General features: G+C 40.0%; 1 long non-coding RNA gene across 1 annotated transcript in view; it reads left to right on the forward strand.

The window, feature by feature from the left end:
- Positions 1–23,202, forward strand: part of LOC132395021 (uncharacterized) — a 44,123-nt gene that overhangs the window by 387 nt on the left and 20,534 nt on the right. The window lies entirely within an intron of this gene.

Raw genomic sequence — 23,202 nt, forward strand, 5'->3', positions numbered from 1 at the left:
CCAGTGTGTTGAACTATAAGAACATTCAGTTACCTCGGAGAGTGTCTGGATGGATCATTAGGCAGGGAAGCTAAAGTCAGTGGTCATTAACCGATAAAGTGGCCTGGATTACACTCAGTGGAAGGATGGTGCATATTTTTGATGCCGTGCCATGAGTTTCCTCAAATATCAATGTTTAGCAATGTCAAGGAAACTCAGCCATTGCCTATGTCTCTTGACCAATGGATATTGTAATGTGAGTATTATTAAAAGTAAGTTAATGCTAATCAGGGAGTTGTTGGTAGCAAGAGGCGGGATCTGGGGTTGGTGGGGTCTTTACTTCCATTCTTTTTACTCCCAGTATGCATTGTATATAGTTCCTCCACCCAGGCCGCATGAGGTACCTGGAAGCTTCTGTACTGTAAATATCATTTGCCGTCCCAGATAAAGATGATCTTTTGACCATCAAGTTGTCGAGTGGTCTTTTTGTAAAGTACAAGTGACCACATATTTTTGGCGATGAGGTAAATTGGTTTTGTGGATGGGTCAGACCTGTTTTCGATCAGGAGCTGTGAGCGGGCAAGGAGCGATGTATTCGGATGGCTGCATTCGGAACGGTTGGTGTGTTTGACGAGCAAATTGAGGAGTGGCCAGAGTACAAGGACAGATTGGGCCACTTTTTCTGCGCTAATGGAATTACTGAGGAGGCTAAGAAGCGCTCTATTCTCCTGAGTGTGTGTGGGGCAATATGGAACTTAGCAACGCCGTGGAAACCGGGAGAAATTCCGTACAATGAACTGGTCAAGCTCGTGGGGAACCACCACAATCCGAATGGATTACATGCTCTGTGATAGATTAGTATGCAACATTAATAACGACGCTGTACAACGCCGCTTGTTGGGGGAAACCCCACCGTTGACTTTCAAGACAGCCCTAGAGATTGCTCAAGACATGGAGATGACTGCTGATAATGCCAAGGATAAAAGGATATACAGAAAGGATATGGGGGGTCGCAGTAGGCAGCGGTGCTCCAAGTCAGGAGGGAAACTGGTAGACAGGAAAAGTGGGTGGACTGTTTTTGGTGTGGAGGAATACTCTATGCAAATGTTTGTAAATTCAAAGATACTGTCTGCCATGCTTGTAGCAAGAAGGGACATTTCATTAAAAGGTGCAGGAACATAAAGGGTGAGGTTAAGCCTGGGCAGGGGAAAGCTCAACAGGCTCAGGCAGCCACACACCACCTAGGAGAAGCAGACGGAGAGGCAGCGTGTGCCTGCAACATGTTAGGGGTGGAAATGGATGAGGGACCACCCGAACCACATTATGCCACAGTCACTGTCAAGGGAAAGGACATTAAATTCGAGATTGATTCAGGGGTTACTGCATCAGTCATTAGTGAAGAGACCTACAGGAGGACATGGGGATCCAACCTGCCTCCCATCAGACCATCTAAGCTCCAACTCAGGACATACACGGGGCATCCCATACCTCATTTAGGGGTGTTATATGTGGATATTTTGGCTGGGGGCTAGAATGCTGAGGCCAGGCTGGTAATAGCTAGGGGCAGTGGGCCCAGTCTTTTGGGCCGCGATTGGCTTCGCAAAATCCGGCTCAACTGACATGAATTTAAATATGCACACATGATGGAAGAGCATGAGGTGCAGCGTGCAGATGAAGTCTCTGATGGCAATGTGAGTGACAGACATAGTCCGGACACGTTTGAGAGTGAGCTCGCAGCGCAGCTTGCGGCTCTTCAGCCGATTACAGGAGCAATTGAAGTTACCCCCTCGACACTGAAAGCCAGCACGCCATTTCTAGTATGACAAAGCAGTGACCCAGCTCTTGTACCACCTGCCCAGTCACAGCAAGGTGAACCTCAGCCTGATGATCCCGCTAACAGGAACCTGCATGTGAAGCCAATCGTAACAGTAGCGAACGGGGCACCCGCAGACAATGTAAGAATAGAGCCTCCAGGACCACCAGACAAGCATCCAGAAAGCACTCAAAGTGATTTGACAAAGAAAGTAGAATTTTCTGGAGGTGGTGGCCCCCTGGGAATCCATGTGGTGCCTTTTAACTCTACGCTGAGTGGAAGATTCCTTGGCCCGAGTATTCGTGGTATTGAAGAGAACAGCCGTTCAAGAAAAGAGAACCTGCTCCAGGAGAATGAATGTATCATCAAAATCAATGACTGTGATTTAACAGACAAGACCTTTGTTCAAGCACAAGAGGTTTTCTGAAACACATTGCGATTTCCTGCTGTTGAACTCCAGACAGTTCCAAGTTATAACAAGGAACTTTATGAAAAATTTGCAATTGGGTCTATTCTGAGCCATGGTCATGACGATGGTTCAAAAACCAAAGTTCCTTCTTCAGTGCGTTCCAAGCCAGGTGGCAAACCTGCAGATGCCATTTATCCCAATAATGCTGAGTATAGCTTGCCACTGATTTCAAAGAAGCTCAGTAGTCCAAAACAGTTAAGGAGCAATGACCACTTAATGCATACTAGGAAAGCATGTCGACCAGTGACTTTGCTAGTGGGATACACATTGGCAGAGGGGGCAGAGTTCCCTGAAGAGGATGGACATTCTCACATGGACACACAGACCCCTCTCATGTCCCCAACAGTAGATCCACCCAACACATCCTCACCAGTGCTGCCTGCTGGGTCACCAGGGGTAGTGCATAGATCGTAGTGCCCTTGCAAACCTCCTGACGGACTGAATCTTTGATTGGATAGTTTCTTTTGTTGTTAGATTGAATGTTGAATTTGCCACGTTTTGTTTAGGTGTTTTTGTATTGGTAACCTGTTGCTAATGATACCACCGTTTTTATTTCCCAGTTCTTCTATATTTGGGGAATGTTGGATTTTAAAGAGGGAGAAGTGTTGTAATGTGAGTATTATTAAAAGTAAGTTAATACGAATCGGGGAGCTGTTGGTAGCAAGAGGTAGGATCCGGGGTTGGCGGGGTCTTTACTTCCGCTCTTTTTACTCCCAGTATGCATTGTATATAGTTCCTCCACCCAGGCTGCACGAGGTACCTGGAAGCCTCTGTATTGTAAATATCATTTGCCGTCCCAGATAAAGATGATCTTTTGGCCATCAAGTTGTCGAGTGGTCTTTTTGTAAAGTAGAAGTTACCACAGATATATCTTCCTGTGAGTGGTAACACTCTGCACTTTCCCTTTCACCCCTGAAGCTGCAGTGGTGTAGTCTACTTCTGTTCCTGAAGCTCCTCCTGGTGTTCTCCCTGGCCTCCCTCTGGCTCCTCTAACATTTCAGCACAAAGCATTATCATGATTCTGTGGTTATGGAGAGCCATCCATAAATTGGCCCATTCAGCATTTGAGAATTGAAGAGCAAAGTTCATAACAATCATGCAATATGATTATTCTGGAGATGCCCTTTCACTAAGTAGCGAAAGAAACCAGGCTGTAATAATCAGTGCTAGATTTGTTCATCAGCCACTCTTCTCTCATCCAGCAAGTTTGGAAAACTTACGTATACTGAGCTAAAGTCTCAAATTCCATTCGATATCATGATTAATAGGAAGATCTCATGCTTAAATTGCCACCCCTTTTCCCATGAGTGGATTTCTTGCAGTCAGCTTGATGCACTTGGATTACATCATGAATTTGGCAGTATGGTGTTAAATTTTTACTAAGCTGTCAATTTTATTGCATTGAGACTCTTCACCTGCTCCTAAACCCAATCACTCACTGGGGTGAAAGTTCTCCTTTATTTGTTTTTGTTAGATATCATAATAAACAACAACAAGAGAACAAATAGTTGGCATGCATAAGTAGACTGGCACTGGCTGGTCTATTTTCACTATTTTGTACTGATATGTACAGATATGCAGATAAGTACCCTTACTAAAGAGATTTAAGTGAAAATCTAAATACTTTAGATAAAGGAATCAAAAAAGGTGTTAGAAATACTAAGCAAGCCAGACAGCAGTAATGAAGAGTGAAAAAATGTAGTGCTTCAGGTCATTGATTATTCATGAGAATTACAGTACTGGTCTATGTAATTACTGTAATTCAGTTTTTTTCTATATTTATCATATATTGCATTGTACTGCTGCCACAAATGTACAACACAGAAATCTACAACACATTACAAGCCTTTCGGCCCAGAATGTTATGCCGAACTTGTAACCTACTCTAGAAACTGCCTATAATGACCCTACTACATAGCACTCTATTTTTTGATGCTCCATGTACGTATCTAAGAGCCTCTTAAAAGACCCTATTGTATCCGCCTCCAACTCTGTTGCCAGCAGTGCATTCCACGCATCCACCACTCTCTGTGTGAAAAACTTACCCCTGGCATCCCTCTGTACCTACTTCCAAGCACCTTAAAACTATGCTCTCTCGTGTTAACCATTTCAGCCCAGGGGGAAAAACCTCTGGCTATCCACACAGTCAACACCTCTCATTATCTTATACCCCTCTATCAGGTCACCTCTCATTCTCCATCGCTCCAAGGAGAAAAGGCCAAGTTCACTCAACCTATTCTCATAAGATACGCTCCCCAATCCAGGCAACATCCTTGTAAATCTCCTTTGCACTCTTTCTATAGTATCCATATCCGTTCTGTAGTGAGGTGACAGAACTGAACACAATACTCCATACCCTTCTACTTCCTCATCCAGGTCATTTATAAAAATCACAAAGAGGAGGTTTCCTAGAACAGATCCCTACAGAATGCCACTGGTCACCAACCTCCATGTAGAATACAAACAATCTACAACCACCCTTTGCTTTCTGTGGGCAAGCCAATTTTGGATCTACAAAGGAAAGTCTCCTTGGATCCCATTCCAAGGTACTTCCTGAATGAGCCTTGCATGGGGATCCTTATCGAATGCCTTACTGAAATCCATATACACTACATCCAGTGCTCTAACTTCATCAATCTGTTTTGTTACACTCTCAAAGAATTCAGTCAGTCTTGTAAGGCACAACCTGCCCTTAACAAAGCCATGCTGACAATCCCAATCAGATGATGTCTCTCCAAATGCTCATAAATCTTGCCTCTCAGAATCCTGCAACAACTCGCCCACTACTGAAGTACAAACCACTGGTCCTGTCAGGCTTGGTGGCAGAACCAACCAATATCATCCAAAATATGTCAGCCCTCAGATCTTTCACAACATCCTGCAAAACCCGGGCTTGTATGGCACTTTCGCAACAGAGGCTACTACTGTGGACCGTACGCTGCTGATGGAGACCTCCCGCTCCTGCATCACATCTTCTTCCTCTCTAACATCTCTGAGTTACTTGGAAAAACGATGGTGGAGGGCGCATCATTCGAATATGTAGAGCAGTCACTTCATGTGACAACGCGCACTTCACAATTTGTTCCATCTTCAAGCAATTTCTCTCAGTCAGGTGAATGTCCTCTTTTTGGCACAAACAATGCAGCAGCTTCTCCAACCTGAAAATGAAGGCAGACAACTTCTCTCCTTCCTCCTGGAATGTGTGCCTAAACTTCATATTAAGATTGGCTGCACTTCCAACAGTGCCAAGAGCATCTTCCAGAGCTAGCAGCTAACTAGCTGATGTGGCAAATGTATTTTCTGCCTTGAGGAACCTCACTATATCAGCTGCTGGCTTCTTTAAGCTCTCTACCAGTCTCAATTTTTTTCATATTATCTGAGCATTGCCATTCATCCAATAACTGAGATGTTTGCTCAGCCCAAGCCTCATATTCTTCTTCCCCATTGGGAGTGGGCTTGACTCCAGAGAACACTCGCAGCCAACAATAACTTTGGCTCTCCACAGATATGCTTCTGCACTTATCAACCAGTGATGTAATAACCAAAATGAGCTCAGAATTGAAATTAACTGCTGAAGGACTCAGTAGACATACCACGTCAGACAACTCCTTCTCCTAACTGCAGAAACAAAAGCAACTTTTCTTTGAAGTCTCCGCCCTCAGCTACCAGAAACTCGACACAATTCAACACCCTCACCTACACTCCACTCTTCTCTGAAAGTATGGGTGCTCCATGGGCCTGTCTCTCTGGGTACTTCAAGGGTAACAGACAGATCCTGTTATGTCAGTGCTAGTCTTGAACTAACACTACATCTTTCCCCACTGTTTGGTTAAACTGACACTCATGACCATAACTTACACTAATGCTCTAACAGTACTTAAAATCCTAATCAACAATTTATCTGGGCTGCAGATATCCACCCCACTCAGAACACATGCATTAGTTACAGGCAATCTCTTTGAATCGCACCAACACTTAATCTCTGCAGTGTCCTTAACCATGTATCTTAATCACTGTCTCAAACAATAGTTAAACACACAAACCACTTCATCAATCTTTAGGGCAATCACACAGCATTCAACAATTTCAATCCCAGATGAGCCCCCACAATGAAACCCCTTTTTACAGAGCTACTGGGTGTCTCTGGAAATGTGGCTTATTAGCCCTCGTTAACAGCCACTGGACTCTGCTGTGAGAAGTCCACCTTTCTTAGGCTTTATATGTCTAGGGTGTACACGACTTTGGTCCCACCAAACCCAAGAGGTTGGGATGTTTCGTCCACCCAAACCCTGGTTTGTTTGAATGCTGTGTGATTTACTGCCCCCTGCAATCATCCATTGGCAAGAAGTAACAGATCATACACTGCATACAATTATAAGGAGAGTATATTTATGAACATTAACTTAGCCAAAGAGTTATTAAAGAAAATAAAGAAAAAAAAAACAAAAAGGACCCATTATAATTAAACAGTCAAATGTGCACATAAGTTGGAGCACATCTTGAACTTGTCTGTAACTCATGCACTGGACCCTTAGTCTGCGTGAAAGCACACACCATCTTCCGAATGTCTTTTGAAATCCATCTCGAACAAACAGGTCCTCTACAGGAGTATAGGTCCTTCCTCCTTGAACTCACTCCTCTGCACAAAGCACCTTGTGCAACAGGGACAGTATGCTTAGCCATCTTCTTTCCAGACTTCTCCCAGATCCCGCCAAAAAGGATCTTGACCCACACCAGTGTCCCTCACAAAAACTCTCTGCCCAGCTCTAGAACCTTCTCGCAATTCCACCATCCTAACTGGCTAACACCACATTCTTAATTTGAACAACAAAGCCTCTTACCTCAGCCCAAACCCAAACAGGCAGAAAGTAAAAGAGACTGCTCTTACAGAATTGCTAAACTGAAACTCCTGCAGCATAGAAGTAAAAATCTTAACCAGGGTGTTATATGTGAATACATGTATTTAATATTGACGTCTATAATCCTTCCTTTTGAAAATAACTTTTTGTGATCCATTGATATGGTGCTTAAAATATAATTTACTTGTCTTTTTTGAGCATCAATCCAATGGGCATGAGAGGTGCAGCTTCATTTATACTGAACATTGCTTCTTACAAGCTTCTCTTTCATCTACCTGAACATATAAAACATTGTTCTGAGCATTAACAGAACTGCTAATTGAGGAAAAATTATTCAATTATTCAAATTATTCAAAAATTAAGGTTGGGGGGGACTTGATAGAGGTATTTAAAATTATGAGGGGGATAGATAGAGTTGACGTGGATAGGCTTTTTCCATTGAAAGTAGAGGATATTCAAACAAGAGGACATGAGTTGAGAGTTAACGGGCAAAAGTTTAGGGGTAACAGAGGGGGAACTTCTTTACTAAGAGAGCGGTAGCTGTGTGGAATGAGCTTCCAGTAGAAGTGGTAGAGGCAGGTTTGATTTTGTCATTTTAAAAAAATTGGATAGGTATATGGACAGGAAAGGAATGGAGGGTAGCAGGTAGGTGGGACTAGGTGAGACTATGCATTCGGCACGGACTAGATGGGCCGAGATGTTTATTTGGGTTAGCTTTGCATTCACTGGATCTCAGAAGGGTGAGTAGCAAGATGTGGAGAAGATGATTGTGGGTGTATCTGAAACAAAAGGGTCACTGTTTAAACATAAGGGGCAATCGTTTAAGACAGATTTCAGGCATTTTATTTACTCTGTAGGGAATTGTCTTTTTCAAAAGATATTTGAAGTAGGTGCTTTGATAGTTACACATACAAAGTGCTGGTGGAACGCAGCTGGCCAGGCAGCATCTACAGGAAGAAGCACTGTCGACGTTTCAGGCCAAGACCCTTGGTCAGGAGAGTATGAGGCTTGATGAAAGGTCTTGGCCTGAAACGTTGACTGTACTTCTTCCTATAGATGCTGCCTGGCCTGCTGCGTTCCACCAGCATTTTGTGTGTGTTGCTTGAATTTCCAGCATCTGCAGATTTCCTCGTGTTTGTGTTCTTAGATAATTGCCTGATAAACGTGAACATGAACATTTGCTGTGACACAGATGACTGCAGATGCTGGAATCTGGAGCAACAATCTGCTGGAAGAACTCTGCAGGTCAGGCAGCATTTGTGGAAGTGAAAAAATTGCATTAGGTCTCTGACCAGTGATGAAAGAAGTCCTGCAGAAGGTAGAGAAGGGAAGTGGTGAAAAAGATTTTGAGATGATTGTTGGACTAAGGGCATGTGATAGACAGGTAGTGTCAGGCGGGGGAGGTAAGTAGGACTGGAAGTGGAAGACAGTGGCAGGTGAATGATAGATGGAGACAGACAAAGAAAGAAAGCAAGTCAAATAAGGAAGTAAAATGGACGGGACATGGTAGGGGGAGGAGAGTGTGAGAATAGGAGACAGCTCCTCTGGAGTAAGATACACAGGAACACAAAGCTCTACAAATGTTAGACTCTGTTAAGTGTAGGAAGTGAGATTGAGAGCCATTAGAGAGCGAGTACTTAGTACTCTGCTATACATAGATGAGGATACAGAGTAGAGGCTACAATCAAATTTGTCATGATCGTACTGAAAGATCAGGGGTAGGGAATCACGTGGACTGCTACCACGTTAAGTCTGTATGGTTATCTGTGAGAATGCTCTGCAGAACAACACATAACACAACAAAACAAGCAACAAAACAGCAGAATGAAAGGAGCCCCTTTACTCCAACCCCTGTGCCCCGCACACACATACACAGTCCTCTAACCCCAGGCTTGGCCTTCTTCCTCTGCCTCCATCCTCCAGCAGACTCCGACGCACAGATATTAGTCTCCAATACCTACTTGTAAATTGAAAATAATTATAGTTTCTGAATACTGCCCTTTAAATTCTGATTTTCTTGTACATTTCTACAGTGGCTACTGTTTTAAAATACTCTGGTCAATAGCTATCAACACATAACTGAACCAAAAAATAATAAATATAATTCTCTCATCTTTCAATAAAATCAGATCATAGAAGAAATATACATAATCAAAAACCAAATGATATTGTGTAGGGATTTGTAATAAAATTCATGGAAATGCACAGAAGGTCAGGCAGTATCTGAACAAGAGAAACAGAGTAATTTGACAGATGTGATTTGATCTTTATTTCAGATTTCTCACATCTGCGATTTCATTTTTTAAATTTCACTTTTGAGTTGATTTTCTCTGCCTTCTCACAGTTTTGTTGTCATCTGGGAAATAATTACCCTTTGTCCAGCCCAAGCTTCTGTTGGAAAAGTGTTTAAATACCCTCCATTCTGCCAGCAGACCTTCTTATGCAGAGAATACAGTTAATATTCATTTCTTGCCAAACTGCTGCCTCTCCCATTCAATCCATTTGTCACTCTCCACATGAAGTCTGGCCACAGACAAAAATCATCACCCTATTTATAATTCCTTTCGGGAGCCTCATTCATTCATCAGCAAGATTTTCATCTTTATTGAGGATAATTTTGTCAGCATCTTAGCTTTGTTGGAATCTTTGAACAAGTCTTGCAAGTCTTTCACTTTCTTTAAGCCTCTTTCTCTGGCAATCCTTCATCACTTTGAGCCTACAGTACATTTCAATAAATCATGGCTGACCCTTTATTTGATTTAACCTTTTATTAGTTACTGCTTTCTCCCCATATTCCTTGATATCTTTTGTTTCTGGAAATCAGTTACTTTCTCCATAAATATATTTCAGAACTTGGCTTGTACCACATCCTGAGATAGAGAATTCCATTATTTGAGTGAAGAAGTTTCTTATCTCCATCTCACACCACATTTTGAGGCTCTAATATTTGGTTTTAGACTTCTCACAATATTTCCCATAGGAAACAACCTCCTCAGAACTTACAACCCCTCCCAGTCCTTCATTCCCTGTATATTCATGTGCCAATCTAAAAGCTTCAAATTTTGTTGAAAAAGAGCAATGAATATACTGTCTCTTCTCTTCTCCACTTGCCTGGATGAGGGTAGCTTCAACACTTAAGTACCTTGACACCAGACAAGATATATCAGCCTGCTTAATAGGCACCACAATCACAATCATTCAATACTCCACTGTTGACTCATCACACAGTAGCAACAGTTTGTACAATCTACATGATGCTGTGCAGTAATTCACAAAAACTCCAGAGAAGCATCTTCCAAACCTGCAACCTCTGCCAGTTAAAAGGACACGGGCAGTAAACGCGTGGTATGACAACCCACTGGAAGTTGCCCTCCAAGCCACACACCATCCCAAATTGAAATTATTTTGCCTTTCCTTCACCGTTGTTTGTTCAAAATTCTGGAACTCTCCTTGACTACATTGTGGGTGTACTGTTAGATTAAGGATTGCAGTGGTTCAAGAAGACTTCTGAACTCCCATCTCCTCAAGGGTACGTAGGGATGAACAATCATGTGCTGGCACAGTCAAAGATGCCCAAATTTATGAATGAATATATAAAAATATCTTTACCCAAATTTCTGGTAATTCAAGTTCCCAAGTTTCCTTTTCAATTCCATGTCATTTAAATGACCATAGTTAAAGTCAATACTGTGACTGGGAATATAACCAAAGATTAAAGGAAATTTATTATCAAGAATATATCTATATATCACCATATACGACACTGACATTCATTTACTTGCAGGCATTCTGAGTAAGTAAAAGAACACAATAAAATCAATGAAAGACTACATCTACCATAATGGACAGACAAAAGATTACAAAGTATACAAATACAAAAAGAAATAAAGCAAAGGAAATAATAATAATACAACATAGATGATTTGAAATTATGCATTCCTTCAGCAGTAAAACTGAAGCAATTAATTCAAAAGTGTAACTATTTTCTAAAGATATAAACATAAACGTTGGATAGATAGGGGCAGAAAATTAAACATAAAGAAAGATACAACAGAATTACTGAAATATAAAACAGAGCAGCTGAATACAATCCAACTAATTGGATGCACGTTTATTAACACTACCTAGGACAGAAGGAGGAAAAGAAATAGCAGACAATAAATAATTACATAAGTTAGATAAAACTTCTAAGGATATGTTTACATCAATGACAGCAGGATCCAGTACCCCACAAGATAAGTAGTATACAACCCAGAAAAATGAAGAAATTATCACTTTAGAAGATAACATTAACTAACGGAAGAGCATGACCCTCCATGGAAGACATCCCCATGAACTGAGCAGACTAGATGTTGGAAAGGAAGCATCAAATACCTGGTTCAAAGTTAGAGAGCTCTTCCCAGAAACAAAGGGGTTTCTTGTGGCAATACAGGTCAAGGTGGTTCACACAAAAAATATTAAAAACTTATAATAAAAGGCCATTAAATTCAAGATGATAAATGTCAAGTGAAACCAGAAGCAATCCAAAACATTACAAGATCCCGTAGCAGTTTAACTCAATCTGATTATTTACACAGGCACAATCAAGTGGCAAGCATCATATACTAAAATTTTGCATTAAAATGCAAACTCATAATGGACACCCTCCCTTACTATAAATACAAGCCCGGAACAGTAGAGTCAAAATCCTCCAAATCATATTATGACTGATCAGTTATTGCGGGAAGGACAATCCATAACAACCATCTGGCTATAATATTACAAGATAATCAAGCAAGAAAAACTTACTAAATTGATATTGCCATTCCAAGCACACATAATATACTGAAATCAATAAGTGAAAAACAACAGAAATATGCTAAATTAAAAGAGGAAATTGACAGACTATGGAGCATGAATATTTTCCCAGAAGTAATGTCTGCAACTAGTATCATCCCAAAGTCGCTATACAGTAGTATTAAACAATCAGGCCTATACAGGAATACAGTAATGTAAATCTGCAGCAAGTTTCAATACTGAAATAGTCTGAAAGTTCCTGGCAATTGAGCAATGAGTGTGCTTGACTATGCCCGTACCTCAGATTTTACCATCTGGAGTTGAGAAACAATAAAAATTAAATAAAATAGAAAAGGGTAATAAACTTAATTAATAAATTATTATTATTATTTAGAATCAGAATCAGAATCAGATTTATTATCACCGGCATGTGACGTGCAGTTTGTTAACTTAGCAGCAGCAGTTCAATGCAATACATAATCTAGCAGAGAGAGCAAAAATAATAATAAATGAAATAAAACATAATAAATAAACAAGTAATTCAATTACGTATATTGAATTGATTTTTTAAAATGTGAAAAACAGAAATATATTATATTATAATATTATATTATATATGTATATTATATATTATATATGTATATTAAAAAGAGTGAGGTAGTGTCCAAAGCTTCAATGTCCATTTAGGAATTGGATGGCAGAGGGGAAGAAGCTGTCCCTGAATCACTGTGTGTGTGCCTTCAGGCTTCTGTATCTCCTACCTGATGGTAACAGTGAGAAAAGGGCATGCTCTGGGTGCTGGGGGTCCTTAATAATGGATACTGTCTTTCTCAGACACCGCTCCCTAAGGGTGTCCTGGGTACTTTGTAGGCTAGTGCCCAAGATGGAGCTGACTAGATTTATAACCTTCTGCAGCTTCTTCCAGTCCTGTGCAGTAGCCCCTCCACACCAAACAGTGATGCAGCCTGTCAGAATGCTCTCCACGGTACAACTATAGAAGTTTTTGAGTGTATTTGTTGACATGCCAAATCTCTTCAAATTCTTAATGAAGTATAGCCACCGTCTTGCCTTCTTTTTAACTACATCAATATGTTGGGACCAGGTTAGATCCTCCGAGATCTTGATGCCCAGTAACTTGAAGCTGCTCATTCTCTCCACTTCTGATCCCTCCATAATGATTGGTATGGGTTACTTTATCTTACCTGTTCTGAAGTCCACAATCAGCTCTTTCATCTTATTGATGTTGAGTGCGAGGTTGTTGCTGTGGCACCATTCCACTAGTTGGCATATCTCACTCTGTATGCCCTCTCATCAGTAATTGTCATTAATAATAACAAAAATAAGCAATTAATATTGAGATAAAGAGTACTTCAAAATGTGTCCATAGGTTGTGGGAAATGTTGAGTGATAAGGTGAGTGAAGTTGTCCCCTCTGGTTCAAATTTCTGATGGTTCTGATGGTTGATAACTGTTGTGTCTGTACAACTACATATCAAATAAATTCTTGATCACCTGGACAATGGGCATGGCTGAGTTGTTCCACCCAGTCTTAGAGAGAATGCCAGATGCCTTCAAGCTCCGCAGTTCAGTGTCAACTTTAGGGCATAGTGTGCAAGGCACTAGACACGCTTTATGGAATCTTGGTGCTGCTGTTTCATCCAGATCAATTCTGACTTTCATGCTTTTGAGTTTACCGGTTCTCTTCTCAAACGCCTTCTCATGAGCATTAAGCAGCTGTGACAATCTCTGGTTAGTGTTACCATTTCAGCTGCCATTGCCCGTTTATACCACATTGAGAGCTTTGATTGAGTGCCAGTCCAGTTGGATTTTTCTCAAGCATTCATGTCCACAAAGTGCTGGTCCTCCACATTTCAATACATAAAGTTCTAACTGCTGTGTTTCGCCTCCATACATCACATTCATTTTCAGTTTGCCTTTGGGAGACACTTTTTCACTGGAGTAGGTCTTCAGCATCACTGACGTCTTCTCTAATAGTGGCCTAGAAAAAAATCTGTTGAGATCAGCCTCTGAAATTATATACAAAATTGACCCTGCATCCAGCTCCATTTTCACTTTTGCAACAGACTTATCTATTGTGATCCATGTGATTTTGTGGTCTGCTTCAGTAATGCTATACTGTTCTAGGCATGGCAGCTCACCTTTGAAAGACACTGTGTTGTCTGATTCAGTTGCATATTGAGTCATTTTATGCAGATGCTTGTTATTGTGTTTGAAACTTTTCACTCTGTGTGATTTTTTTCTCTTTGTCTGATTTGCACACTCTGTGTGACCTTATCTGTAACACTTACTGCAGACTTTTTTTTTGAACCAACAGCTATTTGCATCATGGGAGGATTTGCCTCATCGATAACATTTTTTTTTTGCACCATCCAGGGACATATTGTGTGTTTCACATTCTAAACTTTTTTTTTCTGTAGTTCTGCTGCATCCTTTTCTGCAAAAAACTGATATTTCAGTTGTCAATGCCCATTCTAAGACTAGGTCTCTTTCTGACAGTAGCCTCATTTGAGTGCTTTGACTATACATGTCCCACAAAAGTCTGTTCCCTTAATGAATCAGAAAGTCAATTTCTAAACGCACAGTACTGGGAATGTTTTTGCACTTCTGCAATGCATTCAGAAATGCTTTCATCTTTTGATTGGTTCCTTTTCTAAAATATAAATCTCTCAGCTATTACCAGCTGAGAGATTTTGTGAAATTGTTACAATTTTGTCAAATATCTTGCTTGCTGGCATTTTTCAGAATTGCTAAGTTGCATAAAAGCCTGTACATTTTAGCACTCATTAAGCTAAGAAGCGTGGAGGGTTTCTTTTCCTCAGCTTTATTGTTCATATTACACTATAGTTCAACTCTCTCCCAGTCCTCAGTAATGCTATCAAAGTCGTCAACTTTCCTGACTTAAGGCCATCATCACGTGATTTTCCCTTTAACTATGATAGTTGCGCGACTTTCACAGTGTACTATACAGGTACCTACACATCTCTCCATACTGATTAACACTTTCCTCTCACTGTCTCTTCCTCCAAATTCTGCCGCCTGGAACTGTCGGTGCTGTTGCTGATATTTGCTGTCTTTCAGGTTCATTCTCGTCGCCAATTTGTTCTGCCTGTGTAACTGTATATTAATTAAAATAAAAGCATGCATGTGGGACTTGGCTTTAACTGGTGTATTCACATTGCAGAGTGAGAGAGAGAGCAGATCAATATGTTCACATGTTCTTCTTTGCTGTCCATCGATTTTCGATGGTGACTGAGGGCTGGACTAGGTTGTATGGAAGACCTGCAGTTGCCCATGCTGCAAGTCTCCCCTCTCCATGCCACCAATGTTGTCCAAGGGAAGGGCATTAGGACCCATACAACTTGGCACCGATGTCGTCGCAGAGCAATGTGTGGTTAAGTGCCTTGCTCAAGGACACAACACGCTGCCTTAGCTGAGGCTCGAACTTGCGACCTTCAGATCACTAGACCGTCGCCTTATCCACTTGGCCATGTGCCACACACACATATGTAGTCAACAGATCAATGTGCATAGTTATCAGTCCATATGTAGTGATAAGGGTAATCATTGCTCTACAAGTAATAGATCTATACATTATAATAACTGCTCCTGAACCTGATGGTGTGGTCCTGTACCTCCTTCCAGATACCAACAGCAAGAAGAAAGCATGGCCAAATTGCATTGTCTGTCTGTGTCCTTCTTAACATCCCTGGAATCTTCAAAATGGTCAACACACCATCCTCTTCTGAGCGTTTCTTCATTGTTCTGCACAGCTGAATTGTTTATTCTTGGCTATCTATTAACTGGCAGAATATCCCTTCTTACTTATACTGATTTACTTCTAGTTCCACATCACTGATCAAGTTTGGAAGCTTTAAGTATCATTTAAGTACATTAAGTGATAGTGTAGCCCCAATCCCACAACAGTTAAACACCAAGGGACTAATGTCAAATTTTACATTTCAAAGAATTTGATTCAGCCCCCCCCCCCCCCCGCTCTGAGGCAGAGACCCACTTACCATGGGAATACGGAGATGAATCTACCTTGTATCATTAGGTACATAAGGACATCTAACTGTACAACTTCATTACCTTTCTTTGCACTTTCCATGCCATTGTGTTGTTAGATTGTCAAATAACCATTCATCAATGAAATTCCTACCATGAAAGTTGAAGAAGGTCATTATCATTGAACCCAGCACAGATAGCTTACTGTTATCACAATTTCTATCCTATGCTGCAGCTATTAAACTTCAGTGATTTACCAATCAAGTTTTATCCCTAACCTTCGTTTTTCTCCTTTCTCCAATCTGTACGACACCCATGAGTTATTTTATTCCAGGGAAAAACACTGAGTTTTCCATGAATGCTCATGTTGTGGATGCTGCTGAATATTTGTCCTTTAACTCAGACACCTGACTAGACAGTATGAATATTCTGTATGTAAAACGTCAGTGAAAGCTGGACCATGTGGAGGTTTATTACCCATCTGTACACTCATAGAAAGAAGTAAGCCAATGTCACATCGGCAAAAATAATGCATGTTTAGCAATGCTGTGGATTCTATATAATTTGTCTAACAGATAAACATAAAACTTAAGTTGTGTATTGTTTGTGTATAAGAGGAGCACAACTTGAAAAGAGGGAATAGCGTTAGGAGGTCAAACGGAACAAAGTGCAACAATGCAGAATGGATGAGCCAGATGTCTCCTTCTGTGCTGTAAGTTTCTATGACTCCAGAATCTAGCTCTACCACAAAGGGGAATAACCCATGTAACTTCACTACAGGAGCCAACTTTGTTCAAGAAAAATACAAATCAGTTGGAATGTTTTCTCTGCTCGTTCTGGCAAACCTACGATGTTACAGATGGGATTGGTTTTCATCTTTGTTGCTAGGTGGTGTTCTTCATTTCCCAGCTTCTTCACACACAGCTTTTTGACTGTTTTCCAGATCCCATTGCTGAGGATTTTTTTTAGTGGTATATTCATTTTGTTAATTATAATAACTTGAACATTCAAGGATAATTATTAGATTAACTCTAACCCCAAAACACTTGTTTGTATTTAAAAGGAATATATTTTTGTGTTAAATTTGACTGAGTTGGCATCCTGCTTCCTTAGAATGAAGTGTTCTCACTACAGACTGTGGCAGAATTGAACCCAGGCACTGCAATTGCGTCACACCAACTTTACTGCCCCTTCTTTGATGTACGATAGCCAAAATATGAATATGAAGTGTAAACTTGCAGATCTTTTGGTTTCAAATAAGTTTACAAAGGAGTAACTAAAGTAGACCTGCAATGAAGTTTTATTGACAATATTCTTCTGCATTGACAATAGGGAGTGTAGATACTGTATTATATTTTGCCTTTTGCCTTTTACTCATTTGGAGATTGCTGCATTGTTGATTACTACCTAGCAGATCTGCAGAGAACTCTGTGCTGGTTGAAGAGAACATGGCATTGTAGACAGAAGAACACAATATCAGCAGATGTGGGCAGCTCAAGCTTTTCCTGCCACTCATTCTAATCATGGCTGATATACAAAAGCATTTTAATATCAGTTTCCCAAAGCCCTCAATTCATGATCTTCCAAAATGTTACTCATCTCCTCTTCAAGTATCTCCAATGTTTTAGCCTCTGTCACTCTCAGGAATAGAGAAATCCAGAGGTTCGCCACCCCTTACAAGAAGAAATTCAGTTTCAAACAACTACTTCATTATCTCGTAACAATGCCCCCCCCCCCCATTGGAAACTATCCCCATTTGCGAAAACATCTCGACATCTACACCTTCGGTTCTTAAATCTTTAAATAAGATCACCCGAATTATTGTAAGCTTCAAAGAATAAAACTACAGCTTCTTTAGCTGTACAACCTCTCATAACAGGAATTAGCTTTGAGTCTCTTTTGGATTGTCTCCAAAGCTAATATATCCTTTGTTTGATGAGGGCAGTGCAGAAATCAGAAGGTCACATTGGACCGTTAATCCAAACCCTAAATTCTCCACAGATTATAAAGATATTCTTTAAGTGTTATCCCAGAGCTCAGATACACATTGTATCTGACTATTCAGCTATACACCCACATTTTTGGCACATCTAACATTGTCCCATTTATATGAATACAGTCACTGCCTTTTACTTGAATGCTAAATTAGAATAAATTATTGGTTTATTTTTCTCTTAAGCATATTAGCTTTTAGCTAATTAATCTCAGTTTTATACTTATAAAACTGTACTTGCTTTTACTTTCATAACTTTTAATTGTTTTAATTACCATATTTAACCGTCCTCATGCATCTCAGGGGCTATCATGGTGACACCAACAGTGCTTAAGGCTAAAAAATTTTCAATTTGGCAGCAGGCTAGCATAAGCTGTGAATGTACAATGCATAATAGATTTAGAATGATCTGGCTCATGAGAATTAGTTACGTGCTTTTTGATGAATCATGTGCATAAACAATTAATAAATTACAGTGCTGTTTTTGATGTTCTGCCATAATGGTGTAGAAACATGAAAATATAGAACAGAAGTAGGGCTTTTAACCCTTCAAAACTGCGCTGCTGATCACCCAAAGTTAGATTCATCCCCATAAACCTTAATCTCTTTAATCCATTGAGAAATATCTTCATCTCTTTCTTAAATATATTTAATGATTTGGCTCCAACTACTCTCACGAAAGGCGATTCTGCAAACTGCCCACTCTTTGGGAGAAGAGAATTCCTCCTCGTCTCACTGTTAAGTGGCTTATCCTTATCTTTAAAATGGGAGCCCAGGTCCTGTTCTCTCCAGCCATGGCAAACATTTTTCCTGCATATGATCTGCCCAGTCCTATTAGAATTTTGTAAATTTGCAACATTTCTGTGAACATACAGCACTAGTCAAGAATCTGCATTCCAGCATTACTAGCACTTCAGCAAAAGAACAGAAGAGGTTCTGAAAGAGCAGACCAAGGCTAACTGTGGAATAACCCCATAGGGCTGTTTCTGGACAGTAACAATGCAAGAGGAATTCAGCTTAGGATACTTAAAGCATCACAAATATTTTTCATTGACATACAACTTCAGTATAGCGGCACAACACAAAATTCTTCACAAAACCATTATCACAACAAAATTGAACAGAGACACTTAATAGAGATGGAAATATGACTGACAGCTTGGCTGGAGGATGGATGTTAACAAAAGTCTTGAAAAGAGAAGAGGAAACTAGTTAGGTGAAAAGTTTAATGAAGCAAAATCTAGAGTGCAGAGTTCATACAGAAGTTAACAGCAAAGGTAAATGAAATGTTGCCTAAGGCATTAGAATTTAAGGAAGGCTGACTGATCAGAAAGAGGTTGGAGAAGCTGCAAGTGACCGGCACAGCTACTGCCAAAATAATGTGACCAAGAAGATAATTTTATGCTATTGGGGAACCAAGACCAATTGGATCATTTGAGTCTGCCATTGCTCCAATCCACGAGTATGAAACAGCTTACGTCTAGTTACATTAGTTAGATACGTTTGATTACTTCAACAGAAAAATATGCACTTAAAGCTCAGTTACTTACCAATTGCCCCAGAGTAAAGACATTTGTTTTTATGTTGCTATTTCTAACCATAATCATGCATTAGGAATGTTTTACCACAGTCGAGAGCCTTGTGGTCAGAAAATACATGAGTCTTGGTTAACTGAACTTTAAGGTGGTTTAAGTTGGCATCTCAAGCATGCCAATTTATGAAAGATGCTGCTATTCTGACGTCAACCAATATTTCTCTCAAATGTATTTCTTCATCTCAATTTTGAATGAAATCAGGAGGCATTCTTTCCTACATAATGTCGTGAAAATATGATTCTGATTCCCTCAAAGTATTAGTTAGGCACTGCATTAGGTCCCAATTACAGTTTTGTTCCCCACAGTACAGGAAGGTTGCACAATATTAGAAAGAATGCAGGGAAAATTTATGAGGATGCCATCAGAGTTGAAGAATTATGACTGTGAAGAGAGACTGACCATGTTAAGGTTGTTTTCTTTGGAATGAAGGAGAATGAATGGGGATTTAGCTGAGGTGAATAACATTACAAGAGGTCTTGAATGGATAAACTGAAAATACCTTTTTACTGGTAGCAGAAAAGTTACTAACCTTGGGACGTAGATAGACTTAATTGGAAAAAGTGTTAAAAGGGAAATACTTCATGCAACAAGTATTGGAGGTCTGGACCTCATTCACTGGAATGTGTATAGAGGTAGAAACAGTGGACAGGCACTTGAAGGGCTGTAACCCAAAGGTCTGTGAACCAAGATTTGCAAAGCAGGATTAACTAAAATTCTATTTTAGGTCCATATGAACACATTAGCTTTTGTAAATCAATAATACAAATTAATTGAGGACATTAACATACATCAGGATACACGATTTTTATCTAAATAAGGGGGCAGGACTGGCTAAGGTGTTGTTAGATGAGGAGGAATGAAAAGGAGAAGCGATATTAGTGCAAGGAACAATCTCAGAAAGAGATGTCACATTATGAGAAACATAAATGATTTTATGTGGATGGAACTAAAGAACAAAGGGCAATTGTACAGACTATGGACCTGCATATAGCCCAAAGAAGATAGAAAAGTAAATTTGCAATCATATTTCAGTCAAATCCAAAGACACGAGAAAAGTAACAGTGAGGGATTTCAGTTACTGAAATATTATCTGAGCCATGGTGTAAAAATTAGAAGAGACCAAATTTCTAAACAGCATTCAGAAATACTTATTACTTCATACCACATAACCACATAGCCACATATAACTTAACAAAAAGTAGGGGCTGTGGGTGGTACTGGAGGGAAAATTCTGGAGTTAGTGTTTGGAAGTGAAGATGGGTTAGTGGAGGGGAGAGCATTCTTTTGGTAGTAACCATGATTCAATTAGATTTAACACTGTTATGGAAAGTCAGAATCAGAATAAGGTTTATTATCACTGACATACACGCTGTAATTTGTTGTTTTGCAGCAAAGTGCAAGAAATAAAAATTACTTTAAATTTCAATAAATAAGCAAACACATAATCCAAAAGAGGAATAGCAAGGTAGTGTTGATAGGTTCATGGAATGTTCAGAAATCTGGTGTTGGAGCAGCAGAAGCTATTTCTAAAACATTTGGTGTGGGTCACCAGTCTCCGGTACCTCCTCCTAATTGGTAGCAATGAGAAAAGCGTGTGCCCTGGATGATGAAGGTCCTTCATGGTGGGTACCCCGTTCTTGAGGCTCTACTGCTTGAAGGTGTCCTTGATGGTATGCTTGTCTGAGTCCACAATCCTGTGCAGCCCCTTTTGAAACTGTTCATTGGAGCCTCCACACAAGGCAGTGATGCAACCAGACAGAATGCCCTCCACTGTACTCCTTAACAAATTTCCTACTGTCTCTGGTGTCATACCAAACCTTCTCAAACTCCTAATGAAGGATAACCACTGGCGTGCCTTCTCAGGATTGCATCAATATGTTGGGCCAACGATAGTGATGCTGACACTCAGAAGCTGGAAACTGCTCGCCCCTTTCACCACTTCAGGAAGTTCACAATCAGTTCCTTGTTCTTGCTGACAATGAGTGCAAAGTTTTTACTGAGACATCATTCAACCACCTAATCTACCATTCTCCTCTACACCTCACTGTTGTCATCTGGGATTCTGCCAACAATTGTGGAGTCTTTGCCAAATTTCTAGATTGTGTTTGAGCTATTTTATCAGTGATAAAATAGGGCAAAAGGTTCATAACTGATGTTAAGTCAACTTAACCGCTATAAGAAATGATATATTTAAAGTGTTTTTAGAACAACTAGGTGATAACATATCAGTTTAGAGAAAAAGGAGGTGTTTAAGGAGGTTAAAATGGACTAGGATAAAAAAAACTCCCACAGGGAAGATGTCTGAAATGACAACGTGCATATTAAATATGATGGGGCAAAAAGCTAAACATGTCTGATATTCTGAGGTTTTGCTTTATTCACTTTTAGGATCTGGCCATTGCAGATGAACCCAGCATTCCTTAAATGCCCTTGGTGAGCTGCTGAAGGTACTTCCACAGTATTGCTGGGATCTGAGTTCCAGGATTTAGTCCAGCAACAATGAAGGATCAAAGAGATTTTTCTAAATCACTGGGACCTGGAGCAGAAGCCATAGGTTATGGTGTTCCCATATCTCTGTTTTCCTTGGTCTTTTTTGGTTGCATGTGGTTGTGAGTTTTTAATTGGGCATTGTCAGAGTAACTCAGGTTCAACGTGCAGTTGTTACACACCATACCCATTGGGCATTAATGGAGGAAATATAGTTGTTCTCTGGGTGTTGAAAAAACAGACTGCATTCTCCTTAAAGGGAAAAAGTTACTTGAGAGTTGTCCAGGCAAGTGGATAGTATTACATCAGATTCTTGACTTATAACTTGTAGATGGTAGAAAGGCTTTAAGGAATCAGGTGGTATTTCATTCACCATAGGATTCCATGCCCCTTATTTGCTCTTCTAGATGTTATTTATATTGCTGGTTCTTTTGGTCAATTATGATCCATATTATGTGTGTGGTTTTAAAATATATAAGAATTTAAATGGAAATTTAAATCTTGGTCAGTCAACCAAGTTACACGGTTGGAGATGAACATTTTATGGCACCAGGACAGCAATTTTACTTACTATTTATCAGCCTGGACCTGATGTTGTCTTAGTTTTACTGCATAGAGGCTGGACTGTTCCATTTGTTGAAAATGTATGAATGGAATTATATAATGAACTATCAGAAGCGAATACATTCTATTTTGACTTCATGATGGAAGGGAAATCATCTGCAGATGTTTACATGTGCCTGCACTCTATCATAAATCAGTAAAAAGGTGAGAAAAGATGTGATATGAAAGAAATCCAGCCAATAGTATAAAAGGGGATACCAAATGTTATTTTTCAAAAAAATAAAGCGTAAAAGAGAGGAGAGAGTGAACATCAGATGCTGGAAAATGACACTGGAGAGGTATTAATTGGGGACGAAAAAATGGTGGAAGAACAATAAATATCTTGTATCAGTCTTCACTGTAGATGACAACAGCAGCAGAATAGAAATTCAAGAGTGTTAGAGGACAGAAGTGAGTGAATTTGTAATCTCTAAGGAGAAGGTTTTTGGGAAGCTGAAAGGTCTGAAGGTAGATAAGTCACTTGGACTAGATGGACCACACCCCAGGGTAGCGAAAGATGTCGTGCAGGCATTAGAAATGACCTTTTCAAGAATCACTTGATTATGGAATGGTTCCAGAGGACTGGAGAATATCAAATGCAAC

Source organism: Hypanus sabinus, chromosome 6, assembly GCF_030144855.1.
Source record: "Hypanus sabinus isolate sHypSab1 chromosome 6, sHypSab1.hap1, whole genome shotgun sequence".
NCBI lineage: Eukaryota > Metazoa > Chordata > Chondrichthyes > Myliobatiformes > Dasyatidae > Hypanus > Hypanus sabinus.